General features: G+C 41.6%; 1 protein-coding gene across 2 annotated transcripts in view; it reads right to left on the bottom strand.

Annotated features, from left to right (window-relative positions):
- The window catches only part of LOC115134285 (rho family-interacting cell polarization regulator 1-like), a 91,688-nt gene extending 72,122 nt beyond the window's left edge, over positions 1-19,566 (bottom strand). The window contains exon 1 of one of the 2 annotated variants that reach the window (XM_065022588.1): positions 19,500-19,566. The gene's annotated coding sequence lies outside the window, so the exon portion shown is untranslated. Of the gene's footprint in view, positions 1-2,059; positions 2,457-19,499 lie in introns of those variants that run through there. The other variant, XM_065022587.1, reaches the window with a different exon arrangement.
- Between the last annotated feature and the right edge of the window lie 5,298 nt (positions 19,567-24,864).

The raw sequence follows: 24,864 nt of genomic DNA, 5'->3' as shown, positions 1-24,864 counted from the left end.
CGGAGAGTAACTGAACACCTCCCCAAAAAATAAATGTATAATTATTGCAACAAAAAAGGGTCAATTTATTGTGCTATGGATTTTTGACCATATCATCTAGCTCTACTGTGGGCACAGGGGACGTGTGTAGGTCAGTGTTGGTCTTACACATGGGGTACACAGCCATCCTCATATCCCAAACATAACACCACTCATTCCTCCCACGACCAGTCTCTACAAAACCACTTCACGCTATCACGTTAACAACAAACCTATTTCTGAAGGCAGAGGGATTTTTCACTGCCATGACAGCCTGGCCAGCCTCTTGTGTGTGTACAGCCCACTGAGAGAAAAACACTCCTATCCTACTTCCCTGTCTATATCCCTTTTATCGTAATTGTTTTTGTTGATCGAATCATTGGCTAAATTAAGCCCCCTGACGGCGGTCAAGCCCTTGCACAAAGGGCAGATTGTGTGGCCCTGGCTTGGTACTACCCAGAAGGCAGAGTTTCCCACACTCTGTTCAGACTGGGGCTACTACTTCCAGAAGAGGCACGGGGCTGAGCTGGCCATTGGATAAAACATAGCCAACAAGATCATATCGAGAGAGAAGGACATTTTGTTCATAGGCCATAACTGTAACAATAGGAATATAACCCTCTCAAATCTATTAACATACAGGTAACTGCCAAAATATATTAAATGAGGGACAAAGTATATTGAAAGCAGGTGCGATTCCTGAGACAATTAAGCGATTAACATCCTCATGCTTAGGGTCATGTATAAAAATAACCAGTTGCCCAATATTGTGGCTATCATGGCTAGAAGAGATCTCAGTGACTTTGAAAGAGGGGTCTCAAAGGAGCATAGGGTGTGTGTCTCAGTCACCAGATCTCAACCCAATTTAACACAACTGGGATATTCTGGAGCGACGCCTGAGACTGCGTTTTCGATCACCAACAAAACACCAAATGATGGAATTTCTCGTGGAAGAATGGTGTCACATCCCACCAATAGAGTTCCAGACACATGTAGAATCTATGCCAACGTGCATTGCCCTTTTAAGACGCTTTATGTTGGGGTTTCCTTTATTTTGGCAGTTACATGTAGTTAGTCAGCAGCATCAATGACATCATGATTATTCGTGTTAGGCTTCTATTACACGGAATTTAAGACGGTTTCTGGAAAGTTGTAACTGTTTCGGCTTACATGCAGGACATTATCTAGCAATGGCTTCACTCCAAACATGGGATGTGCTTGTCCATTTTATCCAGATGCTTATTCTGGCTATTACAACTTCAAATCTGCGGCCAATGTAAACAAGGTTTCATCATTTGCAGATGGAGACATTCCCTTGCATCGACAGAAAAAAAAAGTCAACAGATGGATTAGATTGTAGGAGATTAGATAAGGGAAATCGGCAAGCAACAGCAATGGAGATAAGGACATGATTCGCGAAACAAAATGTTAGTGTAGCGTCAAGTGATTCTGACAGACAGCTGATACACTAACACTTACAATATATTGGATTCTATAAACAGATTATCATATGGTGCACTGACAGGCTATATAGTGTGTCGCCCTGTTTCATAAAAAGCCAAGGATTCTTTCCCGCGGCTTGTGTTACTAAATACCCGTGGCTAGCAAGCATCTCTATCGCATTCATTTCAAATATCAAACAAATCTCAGTTTACAGACAATACTCTCTTTGTCATCATAACGCTGAGCAACAATGAGCCCTCTCCGTCTACCCTGCACTCATCATGGGTCACTGCCTCGTCACCCATGACAATCTGCTGGAGAATTCCACCAACACAAAGTAGACCACAATTTATTTTAAAAAGGAAACATGACTAAATAGCCAGGCCTATCTATAGTCTCTAGTCTACATGCAGTCCGTTGTGTGATTGAATGGTTGCAAAATTGTGCTTCACGTGATTTACTGTATTGCAGTAGCCCGGCTATGCAGAAGACTATATCAAATATCGTGAAAATAAATATACACACACTTCTTAAATTCACACCTAAATGCCATATGCTACTTAGGACAAACCACAAGGTAAACACAAAATCAACATACATGTCTGCCGCCAGGGTAGGTAGTCAGTCTATCAGCCGAAGTCGCTCCAAATCTTTGAATCCGAATTTTAAATGAAAATGTCAATTCAATAAAAAAGGAAATTAGTTAAGCGAATTACTTCATCAGAAATAGGCAAATGACACAAAAATATCCAAGAGACTTGTTCACGCAATGCAGCTTTTTTGTCATTTGCCCTCCAGTTTCACGAATGTCACTTTCTCCCTCTGCTGCGAGAGAAGCGGAAGGCTTGCTTCCTTATCTCTGGAGGGGTGTGGACAAACCAATGAGGATGAAGAAGACTTCCACCCGAACCGGGGCCGTGACTTCTTAAGGACTTTTTGGAGAAGTGGCGAAAACAGGCAACGATACCATGCGCCACAGCTTTGTACCCTACTAACTCCTGTTGAGCACTCTTCGAGAGTGTATCCGCGGGTGCAAACACACAGACCGACACACACTCAACTAGGAGCTGCTATGGCAGCAGGGAGCAATGTGCTGTTTGGGCTTCAAAGAGCAACGGGGGAAGGGTGGGTGGAGGGAGAAGGGGGATTTTCAGCTGTGTGCGCCTCTCACGTCTTGAGAGTTGGAATAGATATGTCTCCCATTCACCCCCTCCTCAATACCCAAATGGGCTTTGGCATGCAAGCTGTACTTGGAAGTACAAACAGTTATTGTAAAGTTATTGACAGGGAATGTGTAGTCCTATGCTCAAACTAACGTTGCAGAAACAGATGCCACAGGAGGCATGATGTAAGGTGGGTAGATGTTTTGCCCACATTTTCTTGTTAGTTTATTTCTCACAATTATTGTCACAAAAACAGGTTTAATTATAGTGATGACGCTGCACAGTTCTCTGAGTTGAAGTTAGCAGGGAGAGAGAGTATGCCTATGTGACATCCACAGGATTACTTCACTAGGGTGATCCTTCCTATGAACTGGGGCATATGATACACTATATATACAATTAGTGGATTCGGCTATTTCAGCAACACCCGTTGCTGACAGGTGCATAAAATTGAGCACACAGCCATGCAATTTCCATAGACGTTCAACATGGCACTGTCGTAGGATGCCACCTTTCCAACAAGTCCATTTGTAAAACCTCTGCCCTGCTCGAGCTGGAAACGTCCAGGAGCAAAAACGTCTCAGCAGCGAAGTGGTAGACCACATAAACTCACAGAACGAGATCGCTGAGTGCTGAAGCGCGTAGCACGTAAAAATCATCTGTCCTCTGCAACACTCACTACCGAGTTCCAAACTGCTTCTGGAAGCATCATCAGCACAATAACTGTACATCGGGAGCTTCATGAAATGGGTCTCCATGGCTGAGACAAGGCTAAGATCAACATGTGCAATGCCTAGTGTTGGCTGGAGTGGTGTAAAGCTCATCGCCTTTGGACTCTGGAGCAATGGAAACTCTGGAGTGATGAGTCCAGCTTCACCATCTGGCAGTCCGATGGACAAATCGGTGTTTGGAGGATCCCAGGAGAAGGCTTCCTACCCCAATGCATAGTGCCAACTGTAAAGTTTGGTGGAGGAGGAATAATGGCCTGGGGCTTTTTTTGTCAATGGTTCGTGCTTGGCCCCTTAGTTCCAGTGAAGGGAAATCTTAAAGCTACAGCATACAATGACATTCTAGACAATTCTTTGCTTCCAACTTTGGGGCAACAGTTTGGGGAAGGCCCTTTCCTGTTTCAGCATGACAATGCCCTGTGCACAAAGCGAGGTCCATACAGAAATGTTTGACTGAACTTGACTGGCCTGCACAGAGCCCTGACCTCAACCCAATCGAAAACCTTTGGGATGAATTGGAATGCTGAGAGCCAGGGCTAATGGCCCAACATCAGTGCCTGACCTAACTAATGCTCTTGTGGCTGAATGAAGAAAAATCTATTTAATCCATTTTCAACAAAACAAAATATGTAATAAGTCAAGGGGTATGAATACTTTCTGAAGGCAAGTACATGTCTCAGCCTCCAGTATTTATGCTGCAGTAGTTTGTGTCGGGGGGCTAGGGTCAGTTTGTTATATCTGGAGTACTTCTCCTGTCTTGTGTGAATTTAAGTGTGCTCTCTCTAATTCTCTCTTTCTCTCTTTCTTTATTTCTCTCTCTCGGAGGACCTGAGCCCTAGGACCATGCCTCAGTACTACCTGACATGATGACTCGTTGCTGTCCCCAGTCCACCTGGCCGTGCTGCTGATCCAGTTTCAACTGTTCTGCCTTATTATTATTGGACCATTCTGGTCATTTATGAACATTTGACCATCTTGGCCATGTTCTGTTATAATCTCCACCCGGCACAGCCAGAAGAGGACTGGCCACCCCACATAGCCTGGTTCCTCTCTAGGTTTCTTCCTAGGTTTTGGCCTTTCTAGGGAGTTTTTCCTAGCCACCGTGCTTCTACACCTGCATTGCTTGTGTAACGGATGTGAAACGGCTAGCTTAGTTAGCGGTGCGCGCTAAATAGCGGTTCAATCGGTGACGTCACTTGCTCTGAGACCTTGAAGTAGTGGTTCCCCTTGCTCTACAAGGGCCCCGCGGCTTTTGTGGAGCGATGGGTAACGATGCTTCGTGGGTGACTGTTGTTGATGTGTGCAGAGGGTCCCTGGTTCGCGCCCGGGTATGGACGAGGGGACGGTCTAAAGTTATACTGTTACACTTGCTGTTTGGGGTTTTAGGCTGGGTTTCTGTACAGCACATTGAGATATCAGCTGATGTACGAAAATTTGATTTGATTGATGTACTCTCTGCCACAATGACGAAGGGAGTATTATTAGCAGTACCTGTCTTTTTTACTAAATCATTTTTTAACTTAGATAATGTAATATTAATCGCGCCTCGAGAGAAGCCTCAAGTGGAGAAATTATATATATATATATTACTAGTAAACAAATAAACAATTATGCCCAGCTCACGAGGCCCCTTGATGATGTGAGGCCTAATGCAATTGCCTCTTCTGCCTAATGGTAAGTCCGCCACTGACCACAAGCATATACTATGCTAACAGATACCATAATGACCATCCACATTATTATTTTGTACAATGATCTCCATCAATCTGAAGATGATATTGCCCTAAGAGTCTGATGCTTCGGTCTGGAGAACATCACATTGCTCTGATGCTGACTGTATTTCTCTTCAAACACTCCATCCTCTGAAATGTGCTGTGAAAGCAGCCTGCTTTTCCTATCTTCTGGTTTCCTTGAGACTTGCACTTTCTTTCAAATCTAGATTTCAAAGAAGACGAGCTCCATGTGCCTGTTGATATATTGCACTGCACACAGGATAGCCTGGTTTCCAGTACAGCCTTGTGCACAGCAGAAATATACACACATCCTTAAACAAGTCATTAGTGAGCATCAATAAACCGATTGCAGAGCTATAGTTGAACCAAGACCCTAACACACTCTGTGAAAACGTTTGAGTGGGAGAGATAAGTCCATCAAAGGAGGGAAGAGATTTCTCAGGGCCTGCATTGCTAAAATGGTGCCAGAGAAGAAGGCTGACGTCTTCCGTGTTCCGATACAATTGTGTTTTTGTTTGTTTCTTTGCATTGTTTGTAACTTATTTTGTACATGATGTTGCTGCTACCGTCTCTTATGACCGAAAATAACTTCTGGACATCAGAACTGCGATTACTCACCACGAACTGGCAGAATCCATTTTTTTCTTTAAAGAGTCCGACGAGCCCGACGTGAATGGCATACTGCTTTCCCGGGAGCAGGCCCAGATCCCCGTCATTTGCGTGAAGAGAAGGCGGAGAAAAAGGGTCCGGCGGGCTGCCTTCTGAGAATTCGTAGGCGATCAAATAAAGCCACACTGCCTTCCATTCTGCTAGCAAACATGCAATCTTTGGAAAATAAAATCGATGACCTACGCAGAAGATTCAACTACCAACGGGACATTCAAAACTGTAATATCTTATGCTTCACGAGGTCGTGACTGAACGACGACATTATCATACCTGGGTGATGTAATGCATTTGAAGGAGAGACTGCACAGTCGCCTGCCTTCCTGTGTGAGATGAGAGGCCAAGACTGGAAAGAGAGATCAATAGAGGTCTGCCATTCACCACAATGCGCACCACCCCTCCACAGTAACTGCACCCTCTATTGAAACCCACCAGCCAATTATCCAGTTATCTGAATTATTCTGTCACCCTCAATCACCACTACAAATTATTCTGTCACCCTCAACCACCCCATATCACCCTCCCATTTCACTCCACCTTAGTGCAATCCAAACAAACCTATTTTATGTCCAAGGGATTGGTCAGAAGGACATAATGCAGTATGCAATTTTCTCTGGGGACGGGGGGGACATGTTCCCCTCACATTTTAAAATTGCATTTTTGTCCCCCCCAGTTTTATCATTGCACTGTTATACTACAAGCTGTATCAGTGTGCTTTAGGACCATACAGACGCCTCAGAGCAGTCAGGTAGGCTGATTGGCGGGGTCTGCCGGCTGAATTTAGGACTGAGCAGACACCACAGAGTGTGCAGACAGGCTGTGTGAAGGCAAAGCTTCTGAAAGGCATGGTGTCTGCAGCTGCTGTCTCTGTGTGAGTTGCGCCTTTTCTCAGAGTTGTAAAAGCAAACAGAGCAGAAACTGCCTACTCTATATTTGATTGATATACCTGGCAAGGTAACTGCTGTTTGACTTAACTTTTTAACAGAAAAAAAGTATTTATTCCCAGTGCTGAGCAAGTAGTTTAATTGACATGTAACATTAGCTACAGTAATGTTATATTACCTCTCAGCTGAAGTTATGTCTGAAGATAATGAACTAGCTAGCTAGCTAGTAGCTACCACAGCCAGTTCGGCTCTAATGTTAGTCTCTAGCTATCTGTCAGGTACAGTTGCAGTCGGAAGTTTACATACACTTAGGTTGAAGTCATTAAAACTCGTTTTTCAACCACTCCACAAATTTCTTGTTAACAAACTATAGTTTTGGCAAGTTGGTTAGGACATTGCAAGTTGGTGCATGACACAAGTCAGATTTCCAACAATTTTTTACAAACAGATTATTTCACTGTATCACAATTCCAGTTGGTCAGAAGTTAACATGCACTAAGTTGACTGTGCTTTTAATTAAAACCTCTTGAAACTATGGGGCACTATTTTCATTTTTGGAAAAATAACGTTCCCAAAGTAAACGGGCTATTTTGTCAGGACAAGATGCTAGAATATGCATATAATTGAAAGCTTAGGATAGAAAACACTCTAACATTTCCAAAACTGTAAAAATATTGTCTGTGAGTTTAACAGAACTGATATTGCAGGTGAAAGCCTGAGAAAAATCCAATCAGGAAGGGACTCTTATTTGGAAAGCTCTGCGTTCCTATGCGTCCCTATTGAGCAGTGAATGGGATATCAACCAGATTCCTTTTTCTATGGCTTCCCTAATATGTCTAGTGTCACAATACATAGTTTCAGGCTTTTATTTTGAAAAATGAGCCTGAACGACAACATTGCGTCAGTGGTCAGCTGGAGGCTCTAAGAGTGATTTGTGCGTAATAGACAAATGCGACCATTGTTTCTCTCTTTCCTACTAAGAAGCCACCTGTCCCGGTTGATATATTATCGAATAGATATTTGAAAAACACCTTGACGATTGTTTAAAAAAAAACGTTTGCCATGTTTCTGTCGATATTATGGTTCTAATTTGGAATATTTTTCGCCGTTGTCGTGACCGCAGTTTCCGGTGGATTTCACAACCAAACGTGAAGTACAAACTGAGGTATTTCGGCTATAAAAATCATCTTTATGGGACAAAATTAACATTTGCTGTCTAACTGGGAGTCTCGTGAGTGAAAACATCCAAAGCTCATCAAAGGTAAACGATTTAATTTGATTGCTTTTCTGATTTTCGTGACCAAGCTGCCTGCTGTTAGCTAGGCATAATGCTATGCTAGGCTATCGATAAACTTACACAAATGCTTGTCTTGCTTTGGCTGTAAAGCATAATTTCAAAATCTGAGATGACAGGGTGATTAACAAAAGGCTAAGCTGTGTTTCAATATATTTCACTTGTGATTTCATGAATATGAATATTTTCTAGTAATATTTTTTGTTATGCTAATTAGTGTCAGTTGATGACAATTCTCCCGGATCCGGGAGAGGGAGTTCCAACAGCTTGGAAAATTTCAGAAATTGTTTCATGGCTTTCAAACCTTCTGATAGGCTAATTGACGTAATTTGAGTCAATTGGAGGTGTACCTGTGGATGTATTTCAAGCCTACCTTCAAACTCAGTGCCTCTTTGCTTGACATCATGGGAAATCAAAAGAAATCAGCCAAGACCTCAGGAAAATAAATTGTAGACCTCCACAAGTCTGGTTCATCCTTGGGAGCAATTTCCAAATGCCTGAAGGTACCACGTTCATCTGTACAAACAATAGCACGCAAGTATGAACACCATGGGACCACGCAGCCGTCACACAGCTCAGGAAGGAGACACGTTCTGTCCCCTAGAGATGAATGCACTTTGGTGCGAAAAGTGCAAATCAATCCCAGAACAACACAAAGGACCTTGTGAAGATGCTAGAGGAAACAGGTACAAAAGTATCTATATCCACAGTAAAACGAGTCCAATATCGACATAACCTGAAGGCCACTCAGCAAGGAAGAAGCCACTGCTCCAAAACCGCCAAAAAAAGCCAGACTACGGTTTGCAACTGCACATGGGGACAAAGATTGTACTTTTTGGAGAAATGTCCTCTGGTCTGATGTAACAAAAATGGATCTGTTTGGCCATAATGACCATCGTTATGTTTGGAATGAGAAAGGCGCATGCTTTCAAGCCGAAGAACACCATCCCAACCGTGAAGAACACCATCCCAACCGTGAAGCACGGAGGTGGCAGCATCATGGTGTGGGGGTGCTTTGCTGCAGGAAGGACTGGTGCATTACACAAAATAAATGGCATCATGAGGAAAGAAAATTACGTGGATATGCTAAAGCAACATCCCAAGACATCCGTCAGGAAGTTAAAGCTTGGTCGCAAATGGGTCTTCCAAATGGACAAGGACCCCAAGCATACTTCCAAAGTTGTGGCAAAATGGCTTAAGGACAACAAAGTCAAGGTATTGTAGTAGCCATCACAAAGCCCTGACCTCAATCCCATAGAAAATGTGTTGGCAGAACTGAAAAAGTGTGTGCGAGCAAGGAGGCCTACAAACCTAGCTCAGTTACAGCTCTGTCAGGAGGAATGGGTCGAAATTCACCCAACTTATTGTGGGAAGCTTGTGGAAGGCTACCCAAAATGTTTGACCCAAGTTAAACAATTTAAAGTCAATGCTACCAAATACTAATAGAGTGTATGTAAACTTCTGACCCAGTGGGAATGTGATGTAAGAAATAAAAGCTGAAATAAATCACTCTCTACTATTATTCTGGCATTTCACATTCTTAAAATAAAGTGGTTATCCTAACTGACCTAAAATTGAATTTTTACTAGGATTAAATGTCAGGAATTGTGAAAAACTGAGTTTAAATGTATTTGGCTAAGGTGTATGTAAACTTCCGACTTCAACTGTAGCTGTATCTAACACCTGTTGTGTGTAGGACATTTTTAGTAGCCTTTTTGTCCCGTTTCAACAGAAGTAAATTCACTTGGCTCGTTTTCATTAGTTGATGTACCATTAGAGCAAGCCAAAAGTTGGCTAACGTTTGCTATCTCACTAACTTTAGCTAATCGTTTTTCCTCAATCCCACTAGACCTGAATCAATTGATGAAACCAGCGGTCAGCATTTTTTTGACAGCTCAATGTGAGTTTTTATTAGTCAGTATAGCAAAGTAACGTTGTTGATCTGTCAGTTTCCCTAGCTAATTCCCAACTTTTCACACTGACATGGTATAAACAGCTCTACAGGCTACACTGTCATGGTGCACAGTCAGTACACAATACCATGCTCATCATGTCTTAGCAGGATCAGATAGTGACAATTATCCCAGCATGGTCAGACAGCCAGGGAAGACCAGTCTACGAAGCTCAGGTGAATTTTGAGTATATTGTAACAATCAGTGAATGGATACAAAGTTCCATCTTGAGTTGATGGGTGGGCTACTGTCTGGGATCTGGGAATAATGGTCATCTGAATTATTATTATTATGCCTGATCTGAGCAGGAGCAGATAGTGACAGGGGTCTCAGCAGGGTCAGGCAACCAGGCAAGTCCAGTCTGTGAGGGCACTGAGGTGTACATTTGCAGATACAACACTTTATTCTCTCTGTGCAGAAAACACTGGACAAGCAAGAAGCTTCAAAGATTGAAACTATTTTAAGGCAGTCTGACAAACCTCATTTCCAGACTGTATCAAAGGTTGATAGAGGTTTTTCCTGATGACACAAAACATGTCAAACAAAAACTTTTGTTTGAAATGCTCCTGTCAATGTGGAGTAAGGACGCGCACCCGATTAAGCACGTATAAATAGGACTAATCTAACTGGCCTGCATGCAAATGTAGGCCTATGAATGTGTCCATTTGGGGATAGTATTTCTTATTGTCTTCATTCACCACCATGAGCTGTGGAGCTTCTCAAAGTAATTTTTCTTCACCTCAAACAGCAAGTAAACAAAGTTGGTTTTTAGAATCAATTGAGAATGACAATAGTTCCTCAGATTATTTGAAGAATATTTCCAGCTCTCACCTTCAGTGATAATGCCAGAGAAGCCGGTGTTTGTGATAAATGGCTGCTGTGGTTACAGATTATGGGCTTTTCATCTATTTTATGCTGATGTAGGCTCTCTCTCAATTGTGAATCACTACAGTAATATGATTAATAGGCAATTTAACTCCGTTTTTTACGTAGGTTAATAAACAACCTTATTAAAAGAAGTTGATCCAATAAGCAGTTTTTTCATGATAATCATTTAGGAGTATATGAGCCAATGGGTTTAACATCTCTTAATGCAGCACACAAACACAGACAAACACACATATGGAGAGAATTAGCTGTTCCTGAGCTGTAGAGCCTGAAGACATTTATCAACTTATAAGAACATCAAATCAAAGGCTCTGTATGACACTTTGTAGAACAGGGGGGTGGAATGCAGGAATGCAAAAACATTTAAAGAAACACTGAGAGACAGTGTTTACATGTTTGTTTATAGTGTAGTTTGATTTTCTCTTTCGAAGGGCCTCTCTTTAGATATTTTACCTCAGAAAGCCCTCACTAAACGGCTGGAGCTGCAGGCTCCAGTTCCTAGGAGATCACTTCTCGCCAGTAGGCATCTAAAACGTGCATTATCAAAGACTTGAAAACTCAACATTTATTTTTACTACACTGAATTTGAGAAACACTTTAGCAAAAGGAAAGGAGTATGATTGGTAGAGAGGAAGGAATGGTTCCTCTGCCAACCCAGAACATCAACCCTCCCTTTTCTTTTCCCTCTTGAACCTCCTGAGGCCAACTGCTCAACGTATATACAGTATCTGGGCCTGTTAAATAACGGACAACCACTTTGTTACAAATGACTGAATGTTTTGTAACATTGTAAAAATCTGTCACTTTACATCGAGATACAGCAGGGGGAGACATGTGGGTTGGGGCTTTGTCCCTGATTTGACAGTTGCTCCAGGGCGGCTGGCTGACAGTAGCTAGTCGTATTCTGGAGAACCTCCTCATGATGACACTAGTCGCCCTTTACACTTCCGGACAATGCTAGATGGGAGCCTGAGAGAGAGAAACGCCCTGCCTGCCCCTCGGCCCTGGATAATCTCTCTCCCCTCCCCAAATTCCGACCCTCTTCTGAACCCATTAGAGCTGGGTGGGACCATGTCGGCTCAGGCCTGATCTTCTGATTATCACTACCCCCCCCATCCCCACAGCTCTGTGGGAGGAAGTGGAAGAGATGGCATCTCATCTAAGCTGGCCTTGATGGAGGGGGAGGTGCACATATTCACTCTCTGAGGATATGGTCACATCAATCCATTAATGTATGTCTCTATGTCCTTGTGGATATTTACCTCCTATGTATTTTAGGGTTAAATGATAATGATGTACTCCTGTGTGGACCTTGCCTTTCTGAGTGAGGTTTTGTCAGTGTTCCACCTTTGTGGGCCTCGTCAGTTGTGCTGGGCCTGGGTCCAGTCCGGTCTGACCTCCTCACTCATCTCAGCTAAGCGCATAATGGGCCTGAGAAGAAAAGTATGGAGCCGCTCCAGAGCCCTGAGGTAATTAAATATCAGCTAAGGGCCTCTCACTGGAGTTCCCATTAAAGATCCCATTCAAGCCACTAAAGAGTGCTGAGTGTCCGTTACACTGACGAGAAATCGAGAAAGAAGAGAGAAGTAGACAGAGAAAAGCTAAACATGGTTTCCATTCCAGAAAACAGCACCAGCGATGAGATCATTGCTCAGTGTTTCTTTTACTTCAGCTGAACATTTAATCAAAACACAAACCATTCAGTGGAGACAAAGACACCTTCATGCACTCGTAGAAAAAGCAGCAAATTAAATTCTACCTCCCTCCCTTGAAAGACTCATCCAATGCCTGCCTGGCTAGTAAATTTGCACAGAGAGGCTGTGATTTCTATGTATTTTCTGTGTTTGGAATCCCTACGCAGCACATGACCCTGTGACAGGGTCAGAAATATATGCTGATAATGTAGTTGTGGCCAGTAAACAATTGTAAATAAGGAAGGCAACACAAAGGGGCTTTTGGTGTTTTTTCTCGTTTCCTGGAGCTGACTTGGAGCGCTACACTTCCTGCTCATGTTGAACCAGACAACAGCAGCCATTTAAAGAAAGGAACAGTCCAAGCAAGTTATAGGTACAGTGCAATTCCTGAATTTCTATTTCTGACTGAACAGCCTTACCACTCCCACATTTCTTAGATATACTAGGCAGGGTTTGGAGTGGGACACTTTTCAGGGACAACATTTATGCAAACTGTAGCTGTAGGTTATACTGTATATGCAGTGCCTTACAAAAGTATTCAGACCCCTTGGATTTCTTTAAAAAACTTGTGTTACAAAGTGGGATTAAAATGGATTTAATTGACATTTTTTGTCAACAATCTACACAAAATACTCTAATGTCAAAGCAGAAGAAATGTTTTTATGTATTTTTGTGTATTAATAGAAATGACGTAAAATAGAGTTGCTGCATAATTATTTAGCTCCCTACATGTTAGAAACACATTTGCCAGCAATTACAGCTGTGAGTCTTCTTGGATAAGTTTCTAACTTCTTTCCACACCTGGATTGTGCAATATTTGCCTATTATTCTTTTCAAAATACTTCAAGCTCTGCCAAGATGTCTTGCCATATTATTTCAAGCAGGTTTAAATCAAACTGTAACTTGGCCACTTAATAACATTCACTGTCTTCTTGGTAAGCAACTCCAGTGTGGATTTGGCCTTGTATTTTAGGCTATTGTCTTCTCCCAGTGTATTTATTTATTTAACCAGGCAAGTCGGTTAAGAACAAATTCTTATTTACAATGGCAGCCTACCCCAGCCAAACCCTAACAACGCTTAGCCAATTGTGCTCCGCCCTATGGGACTCCCAATCACGGCCAATTGTGATACAGCCTGGAAGTGAACCAGGGTCTGTAGTGACACCTCTAGCACTGAGATGCAGTGCCTTAGACCGCTGCGCCACTCGGGAGCCCTTCAAATGTAAAGCAGACTGAAGCAGGTTTTGCTCTAGGATTTTGCCTGTGCTTAGCCCTTTCACATTTATTTTTATCCTGAAAAACTCCCCAGCGTTAGCTGATGTCAAGTATACCCATAACATGATGCAGCCACCACCATACTTGAGAATCAGGAGGTAGTTATTCAGTGATGTGTTGTGTTGGATTTGCCCCAAACATAGGGCTTTGCTTTTAGGCCAGTATTACTTTAGTGCCTTGTTGCATGTTTTGGAATATTTGTATTTTGTAAATTTGTGTTCTTCATTTCACACCGTCATTTAGGTCATTATTTTGGAGCTACTACAATGTTGTTGATCCATCCTCAGTTCTCTCCCATCATAGCCATTGAATTCTGTAGCTGTTTTAAAATCGCCAATGGCCTCGTGGTAACATCCCTGAGCAGTTTCGTTCTTGTCCTGCAGCTCAGTTCAGGACGACTGTAACTTTGAGGTGACTGGGTGGTTTAATACAGAATGCACATCATAATTAATTAGACTATGCAAGGAGAAATTCAAAGTCTGATTTGTTATTGTTACCCATCTACCAATCACTGCCCTTTTTAAATGAGGCTTTTGAAAAGCTCCCTGGTCTTTGTAGATTAATCTGTGCTTGAAATTCAGTACTTGACTTGAGGACCTTACATATGTTGTGTGTATGGGGGACAGAGGAAGGGTTAGTCATTTAAAAATCATGTCAACCCCCATTATTTCACACAGAGTGAGTCCATGTAACTTGTTATGTGATTTGATGAGCCAAATTTGACTCCTGAACTGATTTAGGCTTGCCTTACCAAATGAGATTACTTCTTAAGCAATGACTATATTTTAGTTCTTAGATTTTTTTTCATCTTTAAAAATAAAAATGTTCTTCCCGTTTGACATTGCAAACTATTTTGTGTATACTGCTAACAAAAAATGAAAATTAAATAAATTTGAATCCCTCTTTGTAAAACAATAAAATGAAGAAATCCAAGGGGCCTGAATAATTTTGCAAGGCACTGTATGGCTAAGCTTCATCCAACCATCTGTTTGTGTCAAATTTGTTGCTGTTCATTTGTTTCTTAATCTAACTCGTGTATTTGTTTTAGGTACAAACAGAACAACCCTCTCCTCTCTTTCCTCTCTCACCTCAAACATATAAACAATGTGAGAGATATTTGACCTACTGAGAGGGCTGGAGTGGTGCCCACACAAAGCTCTGATGATGAGACCTGATAATTACAATCCATACTCTCTGACGTAGGACTAGAGGAGGATGGAGGAAAGAGGACAGAGAGGAGTAGAGGCAACAAACAAATATTAACCACAGCTGGAGCTCATACATTCAAATGAATGTACTTAAATATTTGTTGGGATGTGATTTAGGCTAGGCTACTGATGAATTGATAATTGTTTGAAGGGGTATACATGATTAAAGTATCTAAACATGTTACTTTATCACATTTTTATATTTACAGAGAAAAAAACATGTCAACATCATTTTGATTGTTTCCTGAAAATGAATGTGTCAATCATTCTCACCAAAACATGGAGAGACAAGTCAACGGTTAACTGAAACTCTGTTCTTGTTAAACACTGCCCTCCTTTGGATAGAGAGTGACACTATGTGGAGGATGCCGTGACGTTGATAGTGTGGTTTCACTGGATTTACAGGACTTTACTCTCCCTCCCTTCTCATTCCCAGAGTAGAGCAACCTTTCTGTTGACAGAAACAGTGGAGATAAAATAATACAAGAATGAAACTGAGGGTAACAGAGACACACAGGCAACTAAACCAGATTCCCATAGGTTGTTAACTAACCTATTTCCACAACAACGTCAATCACTAGTTACATATACATCTATGTTAATTGTGGATGGACGCACAAGAACGAACTCTGACATTATGCACTTTTAGTGAGGTTAGTGGAGTTAATCTTATGCAACCCTGACATAAAAGAGGTACTGAAAACATGTTGATAATAGATCAACATGTGTTAGTTTTTAATATTCTTTGTCATTGTTCATATATTTTGGTGATCTGAGGCAGCTGTTATAATTTGCACTGATTGGTTTGTATAATAAACTAGCCTACTACACCCTGTTACTGAGCAAAATACTGTACATCCGTCAGATCAACTGAGCCTGGACAAGGGCATCTGCCTTGTAAATTAATAAAGAGATGTTAAAATGGGCTCCACTTCTGCCCGAGCCTCTCTCTGGGTAGACTCAGAGTGCTTTAGGGATAGAAAGAAAGGCCTCCCAAACTAGAAATGTTATCCAAGGATAGAATTGTATAGTATTTATTTGAGCGCAATCTGTTAAAGGACCCATTTAACCAGGCATTGCTTGGGTAAGAAGTGGGGGGAGTTGGGGCGGTGTCTGGGACACCAGCTCGGAACAGACATCTGAACTTCTCACACATCACACATGTCAATCAAACACTCAAATGAAAAATCATACAATGTTTATGATAAGAGTATTAAATATCTTACTCTCAAGGCTATGTAGTAAGACAAACATAGAGGAAGTGTAAAGTGTGTGTGTGCTATACCTCCCTCTTTGGCACCAGTGCCCTTTCATCAGGAAGCACTAGTCAGCCAGACCCACACTGACATTCAAAAGCAGTTCGATGAGCGGAAACACTGGCCAGTCTTTTCCTGTGACTATACTGTCATCACAGCCCACACTCAGAACATGCACTTTATTAACATCATACATGTATTTCTAGATGATCAAATACAAAACGTGTACGCAAATTCACCCCAAAATGCCAGTTTTTTTTCCGGAGCATCAGTAACATGGTTATATTTAGCTCTCTAAAAAATATTAAGATGTAAATTCTATGGATTTAAAGGGCAACATTTGTTCACCTGTGTACAGTAACATGTGACCATTATTTTCCTGTGATTGTGAGGTCATGCTGTAACCCAAAGCCCCATCCTAAACGAGGGGTGAGATAAGTACTAACAGATCAGAATACAACAGCTTCTAATTCTCACAGTCAAGTCAATAGGTTAACATTTTCAATTTAATATTTCTAAAAAACAACCAATCCCTTTGAAAACAGCCTATGTGGCATCGATGAGTCAGGAACACTTATACTAGTGTCAAAATTGACTACAGTGTAAATAATATAATATTGGTCATGAAGTCAGTCTCATCTAAAAGGGAGTTTGGAACCTCAGTCACAATGAGTAATTTAGGTTCGGTTTGGATAACAATTATCTCAATTATGCCCCCTTTTGCTTCCACCCACTTCGCATCCCTTCATGAAATGGGGCTCTGTTGTTTCATCGCGTCCACCACGTTCAAAGGGTCACGGCCGTTTGAGACTGAAGCGCCCTATACGGATTGACCATGCAGCACGATGCAAAGCCAATGACCCGATCATGCAAAATAGGTGGTTGGAGTTCGTTGGTCCCCAGTGGTGGTGAGTATAACTAGCCATACCATAGACTGCTGGTTATGTATCTGTTTATGTATATTTTTTATAATCATTATCACTAGGGTTGCACATTTTGGGGAATATTCATAGGTGGAAACTTTCCATGGGAATTAACGGGAATATATGGGAATTAACAGAAATATATGCAAATTAATATTAATACCATTTAAATGTAGATGTTTTTTGCATTGGATATATTTACCCTACAGTATCATACGGAGACAGAAACATAAACATTTGACCTTATCATAAGTAGACATAATTGCAAATGATTCAATCCTTCCAATAGAATTTAACTTTAACTACATGAGTTGACTCTTCACATGGGATGATTTCACTGAAAAACAAAAGAAAGGGAATATTGAATGATCCTCAATGATCCATAGCATCCCCAAAAACGTTTTCAACATACATCTGTAAAATAATAATAGTCCAGAAACTAAACTTTGGTTGTCTTCCTCTCAGGCTTCCATGTCTTCTCCCTGGACCTTCTCATTGTCCACCTCTTGAACATCAGACTCTGAGGCCTCATCTTCACTGTCACTTTCTAACCTTATTGAGGATGGCTCAAAGAAAATCAAATTTGCCCGGATGGCCACCAATTCTTCAACCTTTCTATTGGTCAGGCTGTTGCGTGCTTTGGTGTGTGTGTTCCCAAACAAGGACCATTAGCGCTCTGAGGCGGCTGATGTTGGTGGGATTTGGAGGATGATGGAGGCAATAGGGGAAAGAGCCTCAGATCCACAAAGTCCCTTGCTTCGATAACGTGATGACCCTTCACATACCTAACCATTTCCTTGGCTCTCTTGTAGAGTGTATCCATTGTTTTCAGTGCCATGATGTCCTTGAGGAGTAGATTCAATGCATGAGCAGCACAGCCAATGGGTGTGATGTGAGGGTAGGACTCCTCCACTGTAGACCAAGCAACCTTCATGTTCGCAGCATTGTCTGTCACCTGTGCAAATACCTTCTGTGGTCCAAGGTCATTGATGACTGCCTTCAGCTCATCTGCAATGTAGGGAATGGTGTGTCTGTTGTCCCTGGTGTCTGTGCTCTTGTCGAATACTGGTTGAGGGGTGGAGATGATGTAGTTAATTATTCTTTGCCCAAAAACATTCGACCATCCATCAGAGATGATTGCAATACTGTCTGCTTTCTCTATGATTTGCTTGATCTTCACTTGAACTCTGTTGAACTCTACATCCAGCAAATGAGTAGATAAAGCATGTCTGGCTGGAGAGGTGTATGCTGGTCGAAGGACATTCAGAAATTTCTTCCAATAAGCTAACTTTTTTGATGAATTTAAAAAAAAATCCCAAAGTTCCAGGGCTTAACTTTCCCTGGAAAATTTCAGGAAAATTACCAGAACATTTCCAACCCTTTGAAACCATAAGTATCACTATCATTGCTAGCATTGCTGACATTTTCTAGCTAGCAACCCTAACTAGCTAGCTACCTACCCTAACTAGCTAGATACCTAGCTAGCTGGCTAATGTTAGCCTACCTCAATACATTTGGCTTGGAAACACGATTTCAAAAGATTGAGAGGGTCACCGTATTTTAGCTAGCTAACATTAGCATTGCTAGCTATTTTTGACTAACTTTGCTTGTAACATTAATGGCAATATTGCTATCTCTTTTAATGTTAATTCATTACATGAAACATAATTTACTGCTAATGCAGTCAATGCTCTGTGTGTGTGTGTGTGTGTGTGTGTGTGTGTGTGTGTGTGTGTGTGTGTGTGTGTGTGTGTGTGTGTGTGTGTGACCAACCAGTATCTTTGATGAGGGGCAACACTGCTACTCCCATCAATAGGGATCTGGCAAAGACTTCACCTCCAGCCTCGCCTCTTGCCTGCTCACCAACGGTTTTCGATGGGGAGGACAGAATTAGGTACGTACACTCCTGTTGTATACAGGACACTGCACAGGAAGGTATGACCACCCTGACATGTTTTCCAAGGTAGCCCCATTACCACAAGACAACATGCCGATAGGCACAGTATCTGTATTGTCTGGGAATGACAATGAAAGTAGCACATTGTTATATTAGCAGAACACTGTTTCTATGGTGTTATATATATTTGTTTGTTTTATTTAACTAGGCAAGTCAGTTAAGAACATTACAATGACGGCCTGGGAACAGTACCTTGTTCAGGGGCAGAACGACAGATTTTTACCTCGTCAGCTCTGGGATTCGATCTAGCAACCTTTCGGTTACTGGCCCCGCTAGGCTACCTGCCGCCCCATAAAGCGTAGTTAATTCTACATGGACATTTTACTACATTTGAAAGTTATCAAAACACTTAGTTTAGAATATCTACATAAATTCCGCAATTGCATTCTTCTCATATTACTCTGTAGGCTTACTGACCTATTCAAAGCTTCCTCCGGCATCTCACCATACATCTGCCTGTAGTTCTTGAACTCAACCTGCCGGAGGTTTGTTTGTGGTGATTGAGTGGGGGGAAACAGCTGCGGTCAATGTTCTGACAGATGGGTGAGTCTTGATGGTGGCAAGGACACAACCAAGAAACACCCACATCAAACCACACCCCCAAGCCAACTCACATTTGGCTTCTGTAATGCCATGCATTTCTTGAGGAGCAAGCCAAAAAATTTGGCCAAATCAGCAGGTGCAGTTCCCCTCTAAGATTTAAGATTTCTGTACAGGATTTATATATGCGGTGCATGTGATGCAGTACATGTTATGAATTTGCAGTCAGGAACTTTTTAATATGAATTGAGCAGGAAACAGTTGAGAGGACCACTCGTAAAGACTAACCACTACAAAGGACCTATTTAATATAACACACACCCTCCTTTACTGTGGTGAGTGTTCACTCGATAGTATTTATGACCGTGGTAAGGCACCTTACCCAACAAGGGGTGAAACTCATTGGAATGCATGATTCATAGTCTTCCTGTAGTCTACATGGATGCTATGGCTTCATATGTAGCACTCAACACTTAACTCAGTATTGTATGATTTGATCACAAGATAAAGAATTTGCATTCCTTAAATAGCAGAAATCGGTCACACAAACACACACTCGTGCACACACACATGTACGCAAGCACGCACACACACACATTCTGACTTTTCTGATTATGAGATTCCCTATGCCTCATTCTTGCCACAACCTCAATCAGGAAGAGAAGCATCCCTGACACAACTTTCTCTCTGTCTCCATTTCAGACCCAGTACATCTGCACCCAGCACATCTGTTCTATTAAACACTTTCCCTTTCCCCTTTCATAACCATCTATGTATCTCTTACGTTGCAGACAATGTAGGTTTTCCTACCAACTTCCTTGAGACTATTTCTTGTGTTGTTTCCAGATGTTAGTGAGACTGACTGAAGATTAGAAATGGGTAAAAGAGGGCAGAGTAACTGTGTGAGAAAAGGGTTGGGCCTGAGAGACAGAGGCCACACAGAGATCAATGCAGGTTCAAAACTGTAATGGCTCAGTGTTTTTGACAGGATGGGTGAATAATTTGTAACATAATCAACTCCGCTGTTAGCAAAAAGTACTCTGCTGACCCGAGTACTTAATAGTTAAACTGGTGCACTTAATAGTTAAACTGGTGCACTGGGTCCCGGTCCACTAGTTCTCTAATAAGTTAGTTTTGTACCAGATTAACAAAGGTCTTTGGGTTTTTTCAATTTAAGACCCATGAAAACATATGCTGTAAATGCAGTGTTTGTGTGGGCTTTGAAAGCAATGATTCTAAATGAATGACTTTTCCCTCTATATAAAAAAAAACTGGTAAAGAAAAACAACAACACTTTAGCCTTGGGGGGCCCAGGGCAAACACTACAGAGGGGGAGGTATAGAGTCATAAACATTCCTCCATCCCGAGGTTGGCATGTCGTCAGGGGTCGATTCATACAGGACACAGCTAAGTAAAACAATCAACCACCAGTGTGTAACTGACTGGTGTCAAACGCTGGTCACCAACTATCCACACTCCAACCATACATATTACCTCTTAGACACATACACTTAAACAGATGTTATAGCGGGTGCAGTGAAATGCTTGAGTAGCCAGCACCTCAAAAATGCAGTAGAATGTCAAACAAAAAGTCAAGAAAAAAGGAAAATAAATCCAGGAATTATCAGAATGAATCCAAATTACAGTCCAAGTAATAATAATCCAAATAACAATCTGTGCACGTGTGAGGGGGATGAATTTACATGAAGATGTACAGTACCAGTCAAAAGTTTGGACACACCTACTCATTCAAGGATTTTTCTTTAATTTTTACTATTTTCTACATTGTAGAATAATAGTGAAGACAAGTTAAAAAAAACATAAAAACAAAATATATTAATTACATGATTCCATATGTGTTATTTCATCATTTTGATGTCTTCATTATTACCGTTTTTCTCAATTGCTAAAACACAATTTCTGAAACCTTGCTCCATTTCCTGAAAACATTCAACACAAAACCTCATCTTCAAGAACTATTTACATAACCTCTGACTCCTCTCGCAAAATGAAACATTCGCCTTACCTGAACACAGGTAAAACAGTTTTACCTGTGTTCAAAATCAAACACAAAGTCAAACAAATCATAAACAAAGTAATCAAAAAGATATACTCTCAAGCAGTCAGTAAACAATACACCGAAAAATAGAAAACACATTGTTCAAAACATACAATTCTCAGGGAGAAGTACATTTTTAATCTAAAGAAATATTCATATTTTTCCATCATTGTCTTTTGATGAACGAAAACATGTTCTATCATAGTAGCTCAAAATTGATCAGAAATTACTACTCTGCTTTGCTCTTTACAATTTTGTTTTATGTTCTTTCTCCTCCTTGTACCCCTTTTTACAGTACTGTACCCTGCATCTCACAAACGTGTCCTTTATCACTGTGATACTGTAATTCTTGTTTTTTGTTGATATGAACCTGCAATCAGTCAAAATCTATTGAGCAGTCAGCACTGTTAATAAATGGAAAGCACAATGTTCAGGGCCATACAATTTGTCCATTGTACAGTATACAGCCTACAATGCACTGTACTACAGTATACAAAACTAAAAGGGACAAAAATCAAAGGAGTAAACATGTGATCAATGTGCTTCTTCTTGTCTTTGGGCTGGGTCAGGCCAGAGCACTTCGTCTACATCACAAGCAATATTGTCCCTCCTGAGGCAACGGAGGAAGTAGCCTCTTGTGTGCCGTATCCAGCCCTGACATGATTCCTCACCTATATCACCACAGGCTAAATCCATGGCTTGCAGCAGATTTACTCTGGTGTAAGGTTGTCTATCATACACTTTCCATCTCCAAGAGGAGAAAAACTCCTCAATCAGATTCAGGAAAGGCGAGTATGGAGGGAAGTACAAGTTCATAAACTGCCCATTGATGTTAAAACCATTCCCTTACCTGAGCAGCTCGGTGGAAACTGACATCGTCCCACACTATCATATAGGTGGGAATGGGATTCTCATTTAGCTCTTGACCCTGCTGCTCTTGAACCCGCTGCTCAAATAAAATCTCTTAGATTGGCAATAAATCTTAGAAGGTGCTGGGTGTTATATGGCCCGAGTGTAACATGGTGATGTAGAACACCATGGTTGCTGATAGCAGCACAGATTGTGACATTGCCACCTCGTTGACCAGGGACTTCAACAATGGCCCGCTGTCCAATCATGTTTCGGCCTCTCCTTCTCCTCTTTGTTAGATTGAAGCCTGCTTCATCGACAAAGATGAACTCATGGGGTCTGTCCAAGGATTCCAAGTCAAATATTGTCTGTGTAGAAATACAATATACTGTATGTAGGATTTTGTAAGTCGTACAGAGACAGTGCTATACTGTAGAGTACAATTAGGCTTCTGATTCACATACATTGTATGTACTGAAGAGTAATGTCATTCACATAGTATGTGTTAGTACTGTAGACAATCTGGATTACAGTAAATGTTTCTGAATGTACACTTACTTGCACATACTGAGCTCGCAGTTCTTTCCCCCTTGGTGAGTTGTGCTCAAAAGGTACTCTGTATACTTGTTTCATTCGCATCCTGTTACGATGGAGGACACAGTCAATTGTGGAAATGCTCACACTTTCGATTCCCTGGAAGTGTGTGTTGCCTTGTATCACTCGTTCCTGGATTTCTCTGAGTCATATTGCATTATCTTGAAGGACCATGCCAACTATAACGGCCTCTTGTTCCCGAGTGAATATAGCTGTCCTTCCACCTGCATGTGGCAGCCTTGCAATTCTACAAAAAGTAGTTGTGCAGTTACAAAACATATTCATGCAGTACAATACATACAGTGATTAACTTTACAAATGTTTATTGAAACAGCTGCATATAGTGTAGTACAGTAAATTTGCAATTACAAAAATACAGTAGTGTACTGTACCTGTTCTCTTCTCTGAATGTCCTTACTATGGTGGACACAGAAAATCAGCTCAAATTGGGTTGCACTCTAAGTCCTGCTTACCTCATTGTCAGTCCATGGACAATAACATGGTCTATAACTGTAGCTCGAATTTCATCAGATATTTCCACTTTGTCTTCCTCTTCCTCTTCGTCCTCCTCTTCCTCTTTCTTGCCCTCCTCTTCCTCCTCGTCGAGCACCTCGCATACGCACTCGTCCTCTCACATTGTTTCTTCTATCCATTCTCAGACTTTCTCCTTCCCACATTCAACAACCTATTTGCTCTCTGAACTGGTGTATTGGTTGTGTCGCATCATTTGAAACAGGTTAAATCAATTTTGAGTGGTTGTGTTCAATCAATGACATGTCTTCTCTATTTGTATTTGATTGTTGCCACTTGTATTTACCAGTATGGATGACATGTGCATTAGAGTGCAGAATGTGTTTTGAGAATGAAAATGTGTTTAGAGTTTTGCTGAAAAGTCTGAGATCTGCAAATTGTGTTTTACCATGTGAAATGGTTTCAGGTATTGACAACAGACTGCATAACTGGCTAAATGAGTCCAGGCAACTGAGAACTTTGTTCAGCCAATGGATTTGAGTGTTTTAGCAATTGAGAAAAACTGTAAGGGTAGGCAACAAAACATCTGCCACGCTGATCCTCAACACTGGGGCCCCTCAGTGGTGTGTACTTAGTCCCTTCCTGTACTCCCTGTTCACCCACGACTGCGTGGCCAAACATGACTCCAACACCATCATTAAGTTTGCTGACGACACAACAGTGGTAGGCCTGATCACGGACAACGATGAGACAGCCTATAGGGAGGAGATCAGAGAACTGGCAGTGTGGTGCCAGGACAACCTCTCCCTCAATGTGAACAAGACAAAGGAGCTGATCGTGGACTACAGAAAAAGGCAGGCCGAACAGGCCCACATTAACATAAACGGGGCTGTAGAAGAGCAGGTCGAGAGTTTCAAGTTCCTTGGTGTCCACATCACCAACAAACTATCATGGTCCAAACACACTAAGACAGTCGTGAAGAGGGCACAACAAAATCTTTCCCCCTCAGGAGACTGAAAAGATTTGGCATGGGTCCCCTGATCCTCAAAAAGTTATATAGCTGCACCATTGAGAGCATCCTGACCAGTTGCATCACCGCCTGGTATGGCAACTGCTCGGCATCTGACCGTAAGGAGCTATAGAGGGTAAAGCGTACGGCCCAGTACATCACTGGGCCAAGCTTCCTGCCATCCAGGAACTATATAATAGGCGGTCAGAGGAAAGCCCAAAGAATTGTCAGAGACTCCAGTCACCCAAGTCATAGACTGT

This window comes from Oncorhynchus nerka, linkage group LG9a (assembly GCF_034236695.1).
Source record: "Oncorhynchus nerka isolate Pitt River linkage group LG9a, Oner_Uvic_2.0, whole genome shotgun sequence".
Taxonomy (NCBI): Eukaryota; Metazoa; Chordata; class Actinopteri; order Salmoniformes; family Salmonidae; genus Oncorhynchus; species Oncorhynchus nerka.
This window is presented reverse-complemented; position numbering and strand designations above follow the sequence as displayed.